Below are 15,317 nucleotides of genomic sequence, written 5' to 3'. Positions count from 1 at the left end.
GCCTCTGTCTCTGTCTCTGGGGAGGCTGGGGTCTCTGCGGCTGGCATTTGTCCTTCCTCAATTCGTCATATCCAGATCTCTCGTAGGGAGTCGCCATCGCCTCTGGGACTAGCCCCTCTCCCAGCCTCCCTGGCCAGGAGGTAGAAGGGGATTTCACCCCTTTTCTGTAGCCTGGGGCTAATGTGGAGGGAGGCCCGAACTCTGGAGGGAGCGGGGCACAGGGAGGGAGGAGAGGAGGCAGAATGCCCCCCCCCCCCCAGGCCTGATGGCTCAGGCAGAGGCATGTTCTTCCACAGCCGCTGTCCCCCAAGAATGGTGGGAAGTGGGAAGAGCCAGTGTTGGGTGGCTCACCCTTTAGAGTGTGAGCAATATTCCGGTTTTAACTGAAAATGAAAACTGAACTGAAGAACCAAATTTGGGTAGAAAGGATCAGAGAATGTCTTTGGGAAATTCAAACCACAGCAACCACACTGGGGATTTTTTTAAAGGGGCCTGTAGGAAACCCCACCGGGATCCTACCTGACGCAGGGCCCAGAAACTCCCTCTCGGCACCCCACTAGCCCCCCAGGCCTGGGGTATTATGTCTGTCTTGTCCTCCCCCCTCCTCAACAAGGCTGGTCTGGGCAGGCTCGAGAGAGAGCGAGGGAGCTTGGAGACCCATCTGTCTTGCAGCAGATTAGAAAGATGTCATTTTGCCGACAATGCCATTTATCACAGCGGCTGCAAAAATTAGTGATGCTTGGGCTGCAAGTACTGGATGGGGGTGGGGGCTGGCAGGTGGCGGTGGCTGATGCTCTCCTGTGTTACCAGGTCAGGGAAGCTACAGGCCAACCTTTGAATAGGGGTTTTCTGATTTTGTGCCTATGCAATTCCAAGGCCCTCCATTGTAAAAATGAGGAAGCTGAGGCCCAGGGCCAGGGAAATGACGGCCATATGGCAAATGGATGGCCTGTCTCTCAGTAAAGGGCTAGGCTCATTCTGTGACTAGGGTCTGGGGCTCAGTGTGTGAGCAGAGCCAGGGCTCAGTGACTGGCTAGGTTTGGGTCAGTCTGTGACTAGAGTCAGGGCTCAGTCTAGGACAGGCCCTCAGCTGGGCTCAGCTGTCCCCGGATATGGGTAGGGACTGGACATTAGCCCTAAAGCAGGAACTAACACTTGGTTTGTGGCCCCAAGGGAAGGAGTGGAGGCTGGAGGGCTCTTTGGGGGATGAAGATGTTTGGCAGAGAGATGGCCTCAACCAGAAGGGGCCTCTGGCCTCGGGGGAAGATGAATGGGACTTCCTTTGTGCCTCAGCCCACAAAATGACGGGGTTGTTTAGCTTGAGATCGACCTTTTGATAAAGCAATCCCCATCTCTTGGCTTTGCCTCCTCTGTGGTGACAACTGGGTAGTTGATCTGCAAGAGGCTGGTGGGCATGGCCTTTCAGGCCTGGCAGAGTGCTGGCCCCACCCCTTCTGAACAACTTGGGGCCCACATTTGATCTGGCAGAAAGCCCTTGTCTGAATTCTTTCTTTTCTTTCTCTGTCTCTGTCTCTCTCTTTTTTGAGAGAGAGGGGGCATAAGTGAGCAAGGGACAGAGAGAGAGAGAGAGAGAGTCCCACCAGGGGTGGGAGCGGGGCGGGGTTTAGTGGGGCTCGAGCTCACAATTTTGAGATCATGACCTAAGCCAAAGTCTGTGCTTAACTGATTGAGCCACTCAAGCGCTGCCCCCCCCCCCCCAGCCCATCTGAATTCTTGTAGGACTTAAACTTGGGCCCTGGAGCCTGGCACATGATTCATACAGACACGATCATTCATCTATTCATCCAAGAGATGGGGAAAGCCCCGCCAAGCCCAACATGTGTTCAGAGAGCGGCTCTCTCCAACCGTGAGCTGACAATGGGGAGTGGGTGAGGGTCAGCGGATGGCAGGCTGCCCTCCCTTCTCTCCAGGGGCAGGGCAGGCCTGACCTTCACGGTCATCCCCACAGGGTGGGATGTAAGAACACTGCACTCACAAGATGTTCCTCCTCAATACTGGCTGGGGCTGCTGGTCTCTGATTCTGTTGTGGCTGGAGAGACCCTGAGTGCCATTGTCACTCTGGCTCCTGGCAGCTGGGAGGATGGGGGCCCTGGGCCAGGAGCAAGAGGGGCCCTGCCTGGGAGACACGCTGACACCTCATTCACAGGCACACGGGTAGGGGTTGTGCAGAAACACAGGTCTGTTACCCGTGTATGCAGATGCTCCTTATAGTATGTGCTCACATGTGCACATGCACGCATGCACACGCAGACACCACACCTGACTCCTCACACGTACAGCCCTGACGCTGGACGCAAACACAGGCTTTATATTATACTCACAGGGAAAGGCAGACACAGGCCCACACGCTGCGCACGCATACACACCACACCATACCGACACACACCTTTTACCACATATGCACACCTGTCTCCAGGCGCCCCTTGGTCTCATGCACATGCGTGCGACTGCCTAGGCTCAGTCTACCTCCCACTGCCCAGGAGAAGTAAAGTAAAGGATGAGAGTGCTCCCCTCCCCCACCATGCACAGGTGCAGAGCGGGTGGGGCGGCTGTGGGAGGGGAGATTGGGTCTCCATGCTCAGGAAGGGGTTGGGGTGTGAGCTGGGGGTCAGCCCTCCAATCAGGGGTCCTGCCTCTGGGTGGGGTGCATCTGGTGGTGAGCCCTCGCCCACGAAGACAAGCCAGCTCCCTCTCCCTGCCTTCAGCATGCAGGGATGCCCACTCCAGGGGCCACCCAAGGACGGGAAGACTGTCACAGGCACCCCTGCCACCTGGCAATCCTGTTCCCGGTCCTTGGCTGGGGCGTGGGTGGGGCAGCTTGTTGGAAAGCGCGTCCCCCTGGATTCCCGGTGCGGGTCAGAAGCTGTGTTTCCACTGGAGACAGAGAGTCTGCCGGGTCCTGTTCCTCCCGGCTTCTCTCCCTCTGCGTCCACGCTTTCCCATCTGGCTCTTCCCTAAGTCTTTCTGCCTTCCTCTGGCTTCCCTTCCTCTTCTCTCCCTCTCCCTCTTGCTCTCCCAGTCCCTTGGCCCTGTTTATCCTCTAGAATAAAGACCGACATTTTCAATTACCCCCCAAATAACAGAGCAGGCCTCGGAGGCCCTGACTCGAGGAGGATTGTGTGGATATGCGTGGCCTATGGGTAGGTGTGGGTGTGGGGGCTGGGAGGCACCCAGGTCCCACTGTCCTTTGTTTGCTTTTTCTCTTCTGGAACCTTCATTTTTTTCCTGGGAGAGGGGAAGCACGTTTCCCTTCAGGGGAGGAAGGGAGACAAAAGAGAGAAATAAAAACCTGTCATCGTTGTCTTGTAAACACAGCATGTAGTGCAGAGCAGGGGCTCAGCAGGACAGAGGGGCTGAGGGAGACGCAGGGACGGAGAAAAGGGGGCCAAGAGAGATGGGGGGAAGAGGTGAACTGGGGCGAGCGGGAGCCACTGCCCCAGGGCCTGGGGGGTGTTGGCACCAGGCAGAGCTGCCCAGGGGTGGAGAAGAATGAAAAGATTGGCCTGGGAGGGTGGAAGGCACTCTGGGAGGGAGACCTTTAGACCGGGTGCCAGGCGGAAGGGGGCCTCCAGGCAGCAATTCTCCTCTGAACCTCCCCACCCCCACCGTCCCCGCCCAGGCCGGGCTCTGGGGACACCGAGGAGGGTAAGATAGACACATGTCTGCTCTGGTGGGGTGTAGAATCAAGCTGAAACAAAGCAGGTGGACACTTGCTGTGCGACAGGCACTTACATAAGCCGAAAGCCAGAGTGTGTGGGTGACCTGTCCAGTAATGCACGGCCAGGGGTGAGAGTACCAGGATTCCAGCCCAAGGCTGTCCCTTCACATAGCCTCCACAGGAGGCTGGACGCTGGGAGAGAGGTTTGGAGACTTGGCTCTGCCATCCTGGCTATGTGACCTAGAACAAGTTCCCTCCCTCCTCTGGACCTCTGTTTCCCCATGTGAAAAAGCGTAGAGAATGCTGGCTGCTCTGTGGGGCCAGGGGGAGGATCACATGTCTGGATGTGAGTGGTTACCCAGCTCTGGTTCCCTGGAGGAGCTGAGGGTGTGGGGGTGCAAAGAACTCCCGATGCTGGGGTGGGACTGGCCAGCGGTGGCGGCAGCCTCTGCAGCCGGAAGGAGGCTGGACCCCAGCTTTACTCTCTGCTGCCGCCCAGTGGCAAGATTTGGGTACTGCAGGGGATGGGCTTGCATAAAGGTCAGAGCGGGAAGATGCCTCTAGCGAGTGCTGTCTGGTACTTTCTGGCCCCGTTTGCGGATGCCTAGAGAGGTGAGGAGCTTGGCCTCTGGTCACCCGGGGAAGAAGCTTGAGCTGGCATTGGCTTTCAGGGAAGGGTGATTCTCCTTAGCCCTATGGTGCTTAGAAAGCCCCAAAGTGGCCTTAGGGAAAGAGAGGTGGAGCTCTGAATCCTCAGCCTGAAGCCTCCTCCTCCAGGGATTCTTTCAGGATTTCTTCCAGCAGGAAGTGGCCTCATTCCCATCCTGCAGCCCTGTATACATGCTCTCTGTTCCTTATGCTCTCTGCCCTAAACTGCACCCTCTCCTCCTAACAGATCAGGCAGTGGGGCCCTTTAAGTCATTAGGGATGATGAAGAGTCATGTCCACTGCCTAAGGAGCACCTGCTAGGAGCCCAGCTCTGTCCTGGGACTTTTCCCGCATTATATCACTTGAACCTCATAATGACCCCAGAAGGTCAGGATCGCTTTGGAGCCCATTTTTCAGGGAAGGAAGCACAGACATATTGTGACTTTCAGACACAGAGTGGTGGAGGAGGGGTTCAAACCCAAGTCTATCCACTCTCTAGAGAGGAGTCCTTCTTTGGAGATGAAAAGTATCCCCACTGGCACATTAAAATCAGCTATGACCACACGGAAATGACTGGTCCATGGTCTGGTGGCTCAGGTCTCAGCCACACCACTGTGCTGCTGTGTGACTTTGGGCGAAGTCCATCCCTCTCTGGACCTCTGGCTCATCTGTGAAATGTATGTGTGCGCGCGCACACTAGATTCCCTCAGAGATCCATTCTGGAATTTGGCATGTCCAGCCTTGGGCGCCGGGATGGCTCTGTTTTAAAGGGCATTACAAAGGGGTGAGTACATGGCAGGTCTGGGAAGGGGGAGCTCTGGGGAGCCAGGCCCTTCAGGGGCACATCCTCATTGGGTGTCAGTGTGTGGGGCTGGGGGGATCATGGGGAGTGGGGGCTGTGAGAACAGGACAGGGGTCCAGTTCTGGGCAGGTACGGGGTGATGGGCTGGGCCTTGGGCCTGGGAGCCCTCCGCTGTCTGCCACAGAGGGGAGTTTTTCTTGGCAGGAAACAGCCTCATCAATCAGGGGCAATGGGGGGCTGACAGGCGGCCACTCCCCGCTGGCCGGGCTCGAGGCAGACTCGTAAATCCCACGCTGGGCTAGGCTGTAAATTCCTGTGATTCATACCAGGCCTCTTACCTCTTGGAGGACAGAGACATTTGGGGCTGTGGGACAGGACGCTCTTCCCTGGACAGGGCAGGCAGAATACCTTCATCACTGGCCCGGGGGGCTCAGACAGCCCCCTCCCTAGGCTCCACAGGACATGCCTTGCCGAGCCCCCCAGGGCATCCCAGGGCCATCCTCAGCCGTCTCTGCTCAGACTCGCACTACCCCTGCCTGTGTGGCAGCCTGTGCCACTTACCTGCCCTGGCCTAACTGGCCTGAATTGCCCCAGGGGTCACACGTGTGGACACTGCCTGTATCTCCTGAGGTCTCGTGGGGGTCCGTGGCCAGGAGGGACCATCCCACTTCTCCTGCCGCTCCACATGACAGTCTGTCGTGGTGATGACAAGGACAAGAGTGGGAACAGGGAGCAGTCTGCATGTTTGTCATTCCAGGGGGCTGAGGCCTTGAACCCACCACTTCTCAGACATGGAGGGCGGCAGAGCCCCTCTGACCCAGGGCTGCAGTCACCCGTCAGCTTCCACCGGGACTGTCGTCACATTCAGACGCCCGTCTTGACTCTCACTTAACACTTGTCTTTAAACTGGCTCACTTTTAAAATTTAAATGTGTTTTAGCCTTGTCTTAAGCAATATTTGTGAAACCAGGGGTCTGATGTGCTAGTTAAATCCACACATATGCACACATATGTGAGAACGTACACATGAAAATACGTAGTTAAAATAGCAGATGCCCATTTTCTGTATGATCAAAAATAGCCTTGTGTGTCACCAACGATGCATATGTCATTCTCTGAGACAAGTGGCTCTCGTCCTCTTCTCCTATTTTTCAGACAAGGACCTCAAGGCCCAGAGAGGTATAGGAACTCGCCCAAGGTCACACAGTGCTGGGATTATCGTCCAGCCCCCTTGACTCCCAGCCTCGGGCTCATTTTACAGAAGTATGCTCATTGTTTGTGGAGGGCAGGGCTGGTCAGGGTGCAGAGGCCTTCATTTCCCCAGAAGGACATTTGAGTTTTGGGGACACAGAGGAGGGTGTTAAAAGGTGGGCTTCCTGGCAGCAAGCTGATGGCAGGCAGGCGGCCGGCATCCCGGGTCCCTTGGTGGGACTAGCTACTGGCTCCCCTCTCTGTTTGCCCTTCTTCTTGGTGCCCAGGGCTCCTGCAGTGGCTTCAGAAGGGGTCCCGGGGGAGGGAGGGCACAAGGCTCCGCAACAGCCCTTCCCTGGGGAGCTGCTTAGGGAGGCGATAACTAGTGGCTGTGCTGGCTCCAAGGCCCTGCAAGAAGGTGGCCTCATTAGCAGGTGACTTCCCCCGCACCACCTCCACCTTCCTACCTCGGGGCTCCTGCCGCCTGAGCTGCCACTGCCTCCGCCGCCACCGCCGCCGTCACCCCAGAGACGCAGCACAAGGGCTCTCACTGGGGACAGGGCTGCTGGCTCCCAGGAGCAAGGAAGGAGACGTGTGCAGGGTGGCCAGGGCGCACGTAAGCTGCGCACCCATGTACATTCATGTACATGCTTAGTACACAGAGGTGCTCATCCAGTAGCGCACACGTCCTGTGAGATGTGCACACGCACACGTGCACACACACACAGACACATGTCTGTGTCCAAACAGACCTGCGCGGTGCTGCACACACCCGGACACGCTGTACAAGCACACCGGTTCGACTGACCCATGCCCACAGGGAGGTGGGCTTAAGTGCAAAGACATAGAATGCACGTGTGCAGATGCCCCTCACCCAGCAGACTCACGACAGTGTTCATGTAAAGCCCCTGACACGTGTCTCCAGACCCATGCGTGTCAACGAATCAGCAGACCAGACATGGGCACGCCCCTGTGGGCACCGTGTGTATTCCTTCGTGTGCAGGGACCCCCCCCCCCACACATGTACATGCTGCAGAGCACGAGTGTTATGGTTTTTTTTTTTCTGGAATCTAACAAGGCCTGAGGTGCTGGGGCTTGTTAATTCCCTAGGGGAAGTGAAGAGACAGGAACCGAGGACATATTTAATTAATTCTTATTGTACCTGACAGAGAGAGGGAGGGAAAGAGGGAGAGAGGAATGGATGGATGGAGAGAGAGAGACAAGGAGAGAAAGGGAGACAGAGAGAGAGACAGAAAGGAGGAGGAAAGGGGCAGCTGGAGAGGTGAAGGTGAAGGAGCAGGTTCAGGAAGCTCTCAGGGGCCAGGCATTAACCCTTTCAGTTCAGGGCAGGCCTGGGGACCCCATCACTCGGTCCCAACCCCCAAACCAGATGGGCCCTTCAGGGTCTGACGGGTGGACTGATGCAGAGATCTCCTTGCTGGGCCCGCTGCGCGGCTCTGGGGAAGAGGGGCTCACCCCATCTCTCACTTGCTCCCACAGGCTGAGATCTGCTCCTGGAAGCTCCCAACCTCAGCCCCCGCTGTGCTCCGTGGGTCCGTGGCTCAGGGGCTCTCCTTTCTCGGGGCCAGCATTGGGGGAGACATGAGGAGGCCCCTCCTGAACACCAAGGCAGCCCCCCCCATCCCACCTCTGGCCCCAAGACAAAGTCAGGGAGACAGGGGTGGACAAGGACAGGGTTTCTGAGGGAGAGAAAGGATGTGAGGCAGGAGGGGGGCATGGGGCATAGGAGTGAGACAACAAGACACAGGGACCAGGGGTGAAAGAGACAGAGAAAGAGATGTGAGAGCCTGAGATTGAGCCCCTGAGAACCAGACAGGCCCAGAGACACAGAGGAATTGAGAGAATCCGAGACAGGATGAGGCCGACCAAAGAAGTGTCTGGAGATTGGGAAAGAGAGCACAGTTCTGCCTCTTTCCATGGTCAGGAGGGAGTCACCCCCCACCCCCCACCCCCACTGGGGATGTGGGTGGAGGAATCTAGGCCTAGGGAAGATGCTGTGTGACCCTGCCCTGGCCACTCAACCTCTCTGAGTCTTGGCTGCTGGTCTGTAAAGCAGAGGGTGGGGACAGATCCTGTCTCTGGGTTGGTCCTGAGGCTCCAAGGAGAGGCTGGCCTGGCCCTTCACTCCCTCCACGTCCCCCTGGGGAGGCAGGGGCTCTGTAGAGGCTCTGGGTCCAGGCCCCACTCGGAAGCCCCCAAACCGGCAAAGCAGGTGGGAGAGGGAAGTCTCTGCGGGGCGGGTGTAATGTGCTGCAGCCACGCGGCGCTGTGTGATGGAGCGTTTGCCCTGAATATTGAAAATGCATAAATATCCATTTTCAGGCACCAAGGCGGATATAAATACTGCGTGGGGAGGGGGTGTGCAGCCCTCAGCGGTAATTTACTGGCTCTGCTACTCCCCGTGGCACGGACACTTACGTTTGGCCATCAGGAGCCTTTCCAAGATGGCTTTATGACCGTTGGCTGCCACCTGGGTCTCTTCTCCTGGAGAAATGGCTCTTTGGGGGTGGCTGTGGGGGGGGGGTGTGGGGCAACGCAGGGGTGGTCATTCCTGGGCCTGCTCTGTCCTAGGCCTTCGGGGCCTCTCCCACCTGCCCCTCTTCCAGTATCTTCCGACTCAGGAGGGAGGGAGGAAACACGTTTGTGCCAGGCCTGGTGTGCACTCAGCCCTGGGAGCTTGGAAGGAATCGGAGGAGCTCCAACCCAGCCTGTGGAAGCTTCCAGACTGGGACACAGAACTCATACGGGGGAAAGTGAGGCCCAGGGAGGGGAATCACATGACCAGCAGTGGCCTCCGCACACCCTGCCTCAGCCTAGCACGCCCGCCCATAGCCCCCGGTCTGGGGGTTTTAGCAGCAGGATCTTTGCATCAGGTGGGACGGTGGAGGGATGGCCCTTAGACGGGCACCTCACTCCCTGCTGGCTTCTCTGGAAGCCTCTCTGTGGGCTGGTAAGCGGAGGCCTGGAGGCAACTCTCTGTCTCTCCCAAAGCCGGTGCCTGGCATTAGGTCCCCTGACCCCTGTGGCCTGAACTCCTGAGGGCTGTCTTCTCCCATGGGCTGGGATGTAGGACTCACAACTGTGTTCAGGGAGCCCACCTTCCCACAGCAGAGAAGGGCATGGGAGGGCACGGAGTGTTCTCTATGCCGTGGTCCTTCTAGGGTCCCCAAGCCTTCCCTGCCCCAAGCTGGGCAGTCACCTGGGCTGTGGGGCCACAGGCACTGTATCAGCATCATGAACACGTGGGGCATTGTGGCCCAGGGCCTGGACACAGAGCAGGGGTGGGGGTGGGACCGGTGGGTGGGTGAGGTGTCTGTGGAGGGAGGGCTGTGGCTGAGGCTGGGACTGCAGAGCCATTCCTCTGTCCTCTGCTCCTGTCTCCGTCTCCTTCATCTCCACGGTGGCGCTGCATCTAACATCCTGGCCGCCCTGAGCACATGCCCTTGGCTTCTGCCTTAGTCGTGAACCGACTACGTCGGGTGGAAGGTCTAGGGTCAAGGCACTTAGTGGGAGTGTCTGGCCTGAGTCATTTTCTGCCAGGCCAGAGGTCAGTGAGTGTCTTCTGGGGTCAGACATTCAGGCCTACTCTGGGGCGCTGCAGAGGGGGCCCTCAGGCCTGGGAGTGGGTAGTTTATTTATAGTAGATTGGGGGTGGCGACAGGCCACTATCGCCACAGGGCAAACCAGTGGCTGAACTGGGATCGGCCGCTTCTTTCCCCTCTTGGAGGCCCCACTCACCCTCTCCAGGCCCCAGCAGTGCCCACCGTATGCCAAGCATCAGGCTGCGTTTACAGGGCAGACAGATGAACAGGACTGTCAGGGGCTTGGAGCCTCATGTGGGAGACAGTGGGTGTACAAATAGCCACATAGAGGGATACAGGGAGGCCGGGCTCACAGAGGCGTCTGAATTTAGCTCCGACTACGGCATGGGGGAATGCTTCATGGAGGGGGTGATATTTGGTCTGAACCACAGGTAGGATTTTAGCATGTAGCTCTGGGGTTGCTGGAAACATCTGTAGGGACATAGATGGTACAGCATGTTGGCTCTGTGCGCGGGTAGGGACAGCTAACTACTAACCAGCCTAACTAGGTCAGAAAGAGAGCCTGGAGCAATGGGAATTAGCCAAAAATGGGCAGAGCCAGCTCTTGTAGGGCCTGTGGGTCTGGCTGAGGGTGTGGTTGTTGGGTGGGTGTGGGTCCCCAGGAGAGCAGCAAGTCCTAGAGGGAGGTGAGCAGTGGGGGCAGGAGTGTCAGGAAGGCCTGCGTGGCAGACAGTGGTCTAGGGGTGGGGGACAGTCGCCATCCAGCCCTCCTTCTGGACACCCAGGGCCTTCAGAGCTCCCAGCATTTAGCTGGGCAGACATACAGTCCTCTCCGACCCAATGCCCCTGGCTGCAGTCTGATGTCAGGGCTAAAATTAGCTTTGTGGCTGGGGGGGGGTGGGGTGGACAACAGAGAGACAGTCGTGGGACTCGCCCCTGCCTAGGGACGGGGGCTGTGAGAGTCCCTGGACACAGGCTGGACCACAGTGATGTTGGGGTTCACTGTAGCAGCAAGAATTGGATCATCTTCTTAACTGGGCTCTGGGAGCAGGACTCTTGGGGGGCAGGAGCAGGCAGGGCCCTGCTATTCTCTCCTGGCCACTCTCTGACCACTGTCAGCTTCCTGGGGGACGGGGTCCAGGCTCTGAACTCCTGGGGCTCACAGGGCCTGGATCAGGACAGCAGCCCCTCCCCACTCACTTCTCCATCCCTGCTTGGCCTGCTGCTTCCCTCCCATGGTTGCCATGGGAACCACAGGTGGCTTAAGTTTGCCTGAGCTTCGCTCCCTTATGAGATGGGTAGTGGCAGGGCATACGGAGGGGGGGGCCTCAGTCTGGGCTCTGTCCCTTTATTTTTTATTTTTTATTTCTTTATTTTTTAAATGTTTTATTTATTTCTGAGAGAGAGACAGCATGAGAAGGGGAGGGTCAGAGAGAGAGGGAGACACAGAATCCGAAACAGGCTCTGAGCTAGCTGTCAGCACAGAGACTGACGTGGGGCCCGAACCTACAAACAGTGAGATCACGACCTGAGCCGAAGTCGGACGCTTAACCAACTGAGCCACTCAGGCGCCCCTGGGCTCTGTCCCTTTAGCCCCTCTTTGGGCTTCATCCTCACCGCCTCCCTGCCCTGCATTCCCCACAGCCTTCCAGCCTCCGAGTCCTGACCATTTTGCCCTGGGACTTGTCCAGTCTGCAACACTTTCCCTACCTCTGGCCTGGGCCCCCTCCTTGGGTCTGCTCTCTGACCTGTGAGCGCTTACCTTTTAGTCCCCCATGTCCCTCCTGGCCTGACACCCCGCCCTCAAGACAAAGCCATGCTCTTGCCTCCTGCCTTCTGGTCCCAGCCTCCCCTTTGCCACTCTCCCTACCCCCATGCATATGCTACAGCCACCCTGGGGTGTTGAGTGTGAGGAATGGGTAGGAGTGTGGTGAATCACACTTCCAGAACCACATTCTATGGAATGGTAGTATCTTTGCAGAGTTAATGCGTTTGCACTAAAAGTGAATTCCCTGCGGAAATATTTTGAGAAGCATCGCATAAACCTCACCTCCTGGAAACACTTTGTTACATGGTGAAGGCTTGGGTAACTCCTGCGATAAAGAAGTCTGCTTTGCTTTGTTGAACCCAGAGATTCCGAGTGTCAGCCCATAAATAAGGAACATCTACAAACAGCTCTTGGAACGAGTTTCCATGGGTGACCGTTTGAAAAATGCCGGCTGGGCCCTTTGGGGTCTGGGGTCCTGAGGCTGCTCTCCCCCGTAGGGAGGGACCTCCCAGGCTGGCACCCCTTGGTTTGGAGCTGAGGGGGTCTTGGAAAGCTGGGTCCATGCTTAGCACCGCTCCCGTCTCCTGGCCAGTGAGTGGATCAGGCGGGTTCCTGGATGCGTTCCATTTAGACTGCACAACGTTCTTTTAAAAACTTGACCTGGTTGCCAACATTTAAAACCTGGGAGAGTCCACAACAGATTTTGAATCTTAATGTTCTCTTAAAGAACGGGAAGACCTATCAACACAGCGTGCCTCTAACCCTCTGCGGAATTGAAGAATGGCATGAACCGTTTATTACATGCAAAACAGTTCATCGCCCTCCTGGCACTGCTGAGCCCCTCGGAAAACATTGGAGTCTCTTCACCCCTCCTCCCCTCCGTCAAGGGGAGTGTGAGTCTCTCTCAATGGGTTCCTCTTCCCTGGGGTGTGTACCCCACCCACCTCCCTCCTGGGGGTGTCCTTCTGCAGAGGGCTGGGGCAGGTGGGGCTCCTGGAATGCACCTCACACCTCATGAAGTACCTGATATGTCCTGCAAATCAAGGCAGCAAGTCCACCCGCCCTCTGCCCCCAGGCTCCCTTGCCCTGAGGGGCGCCAGAGTGGCTGTCGCGGGGGTGGGGGGGCAGGATCTCAGGGCTGTGAGAAGTGGGGGAAAGACCTCCCTTCAGCCTCCTCTCATGTCACTTGCCTCGTGGGCTCAGTCAACGAGGAGACGAGGAGACGAGAAGTGAGGCAGCTGCTCAGGTCACTCTGGTAATCGAAGCGTGCTGAGTGCGAGAAACACTCCCCGCAAGAGCTAAAAGCCGAGAACAGTGTGGGACCGAGCGCGCTGGCACTTCTGAGACAGCTCGCTGCTGTGGAGAGCCTGCTAAAAATAGCCTGCTCCCGGCTGAGGCTGGAACCCTGGAAAGTCCTGCTCTGGCGGTGCGGCTGGGGCAGCCCCTTCTGGCTCCCTGGGTCCCTGTGACCCGCTGGCGGGGTGGGGCTGGCTGGGCTGGCGAGGACCCGCCTGCTGGGAGCTTCTTCCCCTGCTCTGGGGAGTCTGTGAGGAGACAGAGCTCTGACTTGATGGCCCCTGTCTGACGGCGGTTGAGGTGGGAGGCCCAGACCTGCCTGCCCGCCTGTTAGGGTAAGTGAGGGATCGCCCTCTCTGAGACCAGGCACCAGGACGGGCTTCTGTCTTGGGTGGGCCAGCGGAGACCAGTGAGGGACTCCCCTGCCCAGCTGGGCATTCACAGCCCCCCACTGAGACCCCTCACCGGGCCGCTGACTCCAGCCATCTCCTGCTTTGCCTGAACACGTCCCGTTCTTGGCCCCTGCTTCTCAGCCAATTTGAACCCTCCCTGCCTGAGGACTCCTCCTGAACGGCTTCCTTCCTCCAGAAAACGCCTCTGATCCTTTTGCTCAAGGTACAAGCCTCTCCTCCAGGCTCATTCCTCCCCGCTGCCATCCAGTGTCCCAGGCTTCCCTTCCCACTCATGCAGCTCCAGATGCTGGGGCACCTTGAGCAAGCCCCTGTCTCTTTCTGGGCCTCTGAGGAATCAAGGTCTAGAGCAGGTCTGAGGCCCAGCTGGCTGGAGCCCATCATATACCTTATTGTGATGCCTCTAAGTGTCACCAGACCCCACATGAAGTCCGAGACGGGGAGGAGAATATGAGACCTGGGCATCACCACTGGCCTAGGCCCCTGGCAAATGACTGGCCATTCAGCCTCCGCTCATGTGCCTCCGGGGGAGGGGCCCTCCCTCCCTCCTGAGGCAGCCTCTTCCCCTGCCTTCTCTCTGGCCTGGGAGGAGGCAGGGCTAGACCCAGAAGAGGCCTCCGAGGACAATCCATGAGGCGTAGACCAATCCGTGCTAGGGCAGGACTGCAGGGAGGGAGAGATGGGGAAATGGAGGCCGGAGGTCCTGGGTCCCATCCAAGGTTGTCAACTGGGTGCTTTCCCTCAGCCTCAGATGGAGCTGAGGGGAGAGGCTGAGGAGAGGCTTGGGAGACAGTAGGGGTGAGTACTGAGGGAAGTGGGTCCTTGTCCCTGCCGGGGGTCGGCTGGGCTGGGCCAGCCTCTGCAGAGGTGCCTGGGGTGCTGATGGGCGGGAAGGCTCCCTCCTCCCCACCACTGAGCTTGAGATGTCCCTAATACAAAACCACCCGCCTTGCTGTGGGCGGCAGTGAGGGACCGGGATTTCCCACGGTTCCTGAAGTGAGGGGCAGGAGAAGGGCAGTGAGCACAGAGGTGCACACATCCAGGTGGGCTGGCCCTGTGTGTCCGTGGGGCCCGGGAGAAGCTTCCGTGCCCCATGGCCTTGCTAGCCCACCTAGGCAAGTTCAGTATTGGACCAGAGCGGGTCTAGATGAGCGGTCGGCATTCTGGAGATGCAAATCTCACTAACTGAGCAGGCTTCAGCAACAAGCCCAACCTTCTTGTGCCTCAGCCCCTACCTCTGTAAAATGGGGTTGACAATTGTCAAAAAGAAAACCAGAGGCCCCAAATGGATTTGTGCAGGTTAAGGCCCTGAGTCAGTAAACCAAGACTTAATACATAACCTATTTGTAGTTTTAACCCCCCAGGAATGCTACCTATAACCAGTCAACATTTTCTGGTCAGCATTAGGAAGTTTACTGATAGGCTCCTTAGGAGAGCGGCCTCGCCTAAAACAATGGAGTCTTTGCTAATATTTTCCTTTTTTCTGCTCACTGTCTAGCTTTTCGGTCACCCTTTGGAGCTCCCCTCTAGATGGGGATGCTGCCTGATTCATGAATCAATTAATAAAGCCAATTAGATCTTTAAAATTTACTGTTGAATTTTTATTATTCAGCACAACAGAATGTATCTCATAGGGTTGTTATGAAGACTTAGTGAATGTGCGTGTGCGTTTGTGTGTGTGTGTGTGTGTGTGTATACGTATCTCAGAGCTTGAGGTATAGTGTCATAGTCTCCTTTGAGAATTTGATAAAACTTATAGACCCCTTTCCAGAAGAAACCTGTACCCACGCCTCAGTGTGCAATTTCTAGGGTAATGAACTCCCTGACGTTCACGTGTATAAGAACATGATTGAATCTAATGTGCCTTTTCCTTTTTTTTTAGTTGAAAATTTTATGGTAAAAGTAACGTATGCAAACAGTTGTAAAAATCGAAGAGGAGTGTCTGTCCTCTGCCTCACTGC

This window comes from Hyaena hyaena, unplaced genomic scaffold (assembly GCF_003009895.1).
Source record: "Hyaena hyaena isolate Hyena2069 unplaced genomic scaffold, ASM300989v1 scaffold_137, whole genome shotgun sequence".
In the NCBI taxonomy this organism is placed as follows: domain Eukaryota; kingdom Metazoa; phylum Chordata; class Mammalia; order Carnivora; family Hyaenidae; genus Hyaena; species Hyaena hyaena.
The sequence above is the reverse complement of the archived record's forward strand: the minus strand, read 5'-3'. Positions refer to the sequence as shown.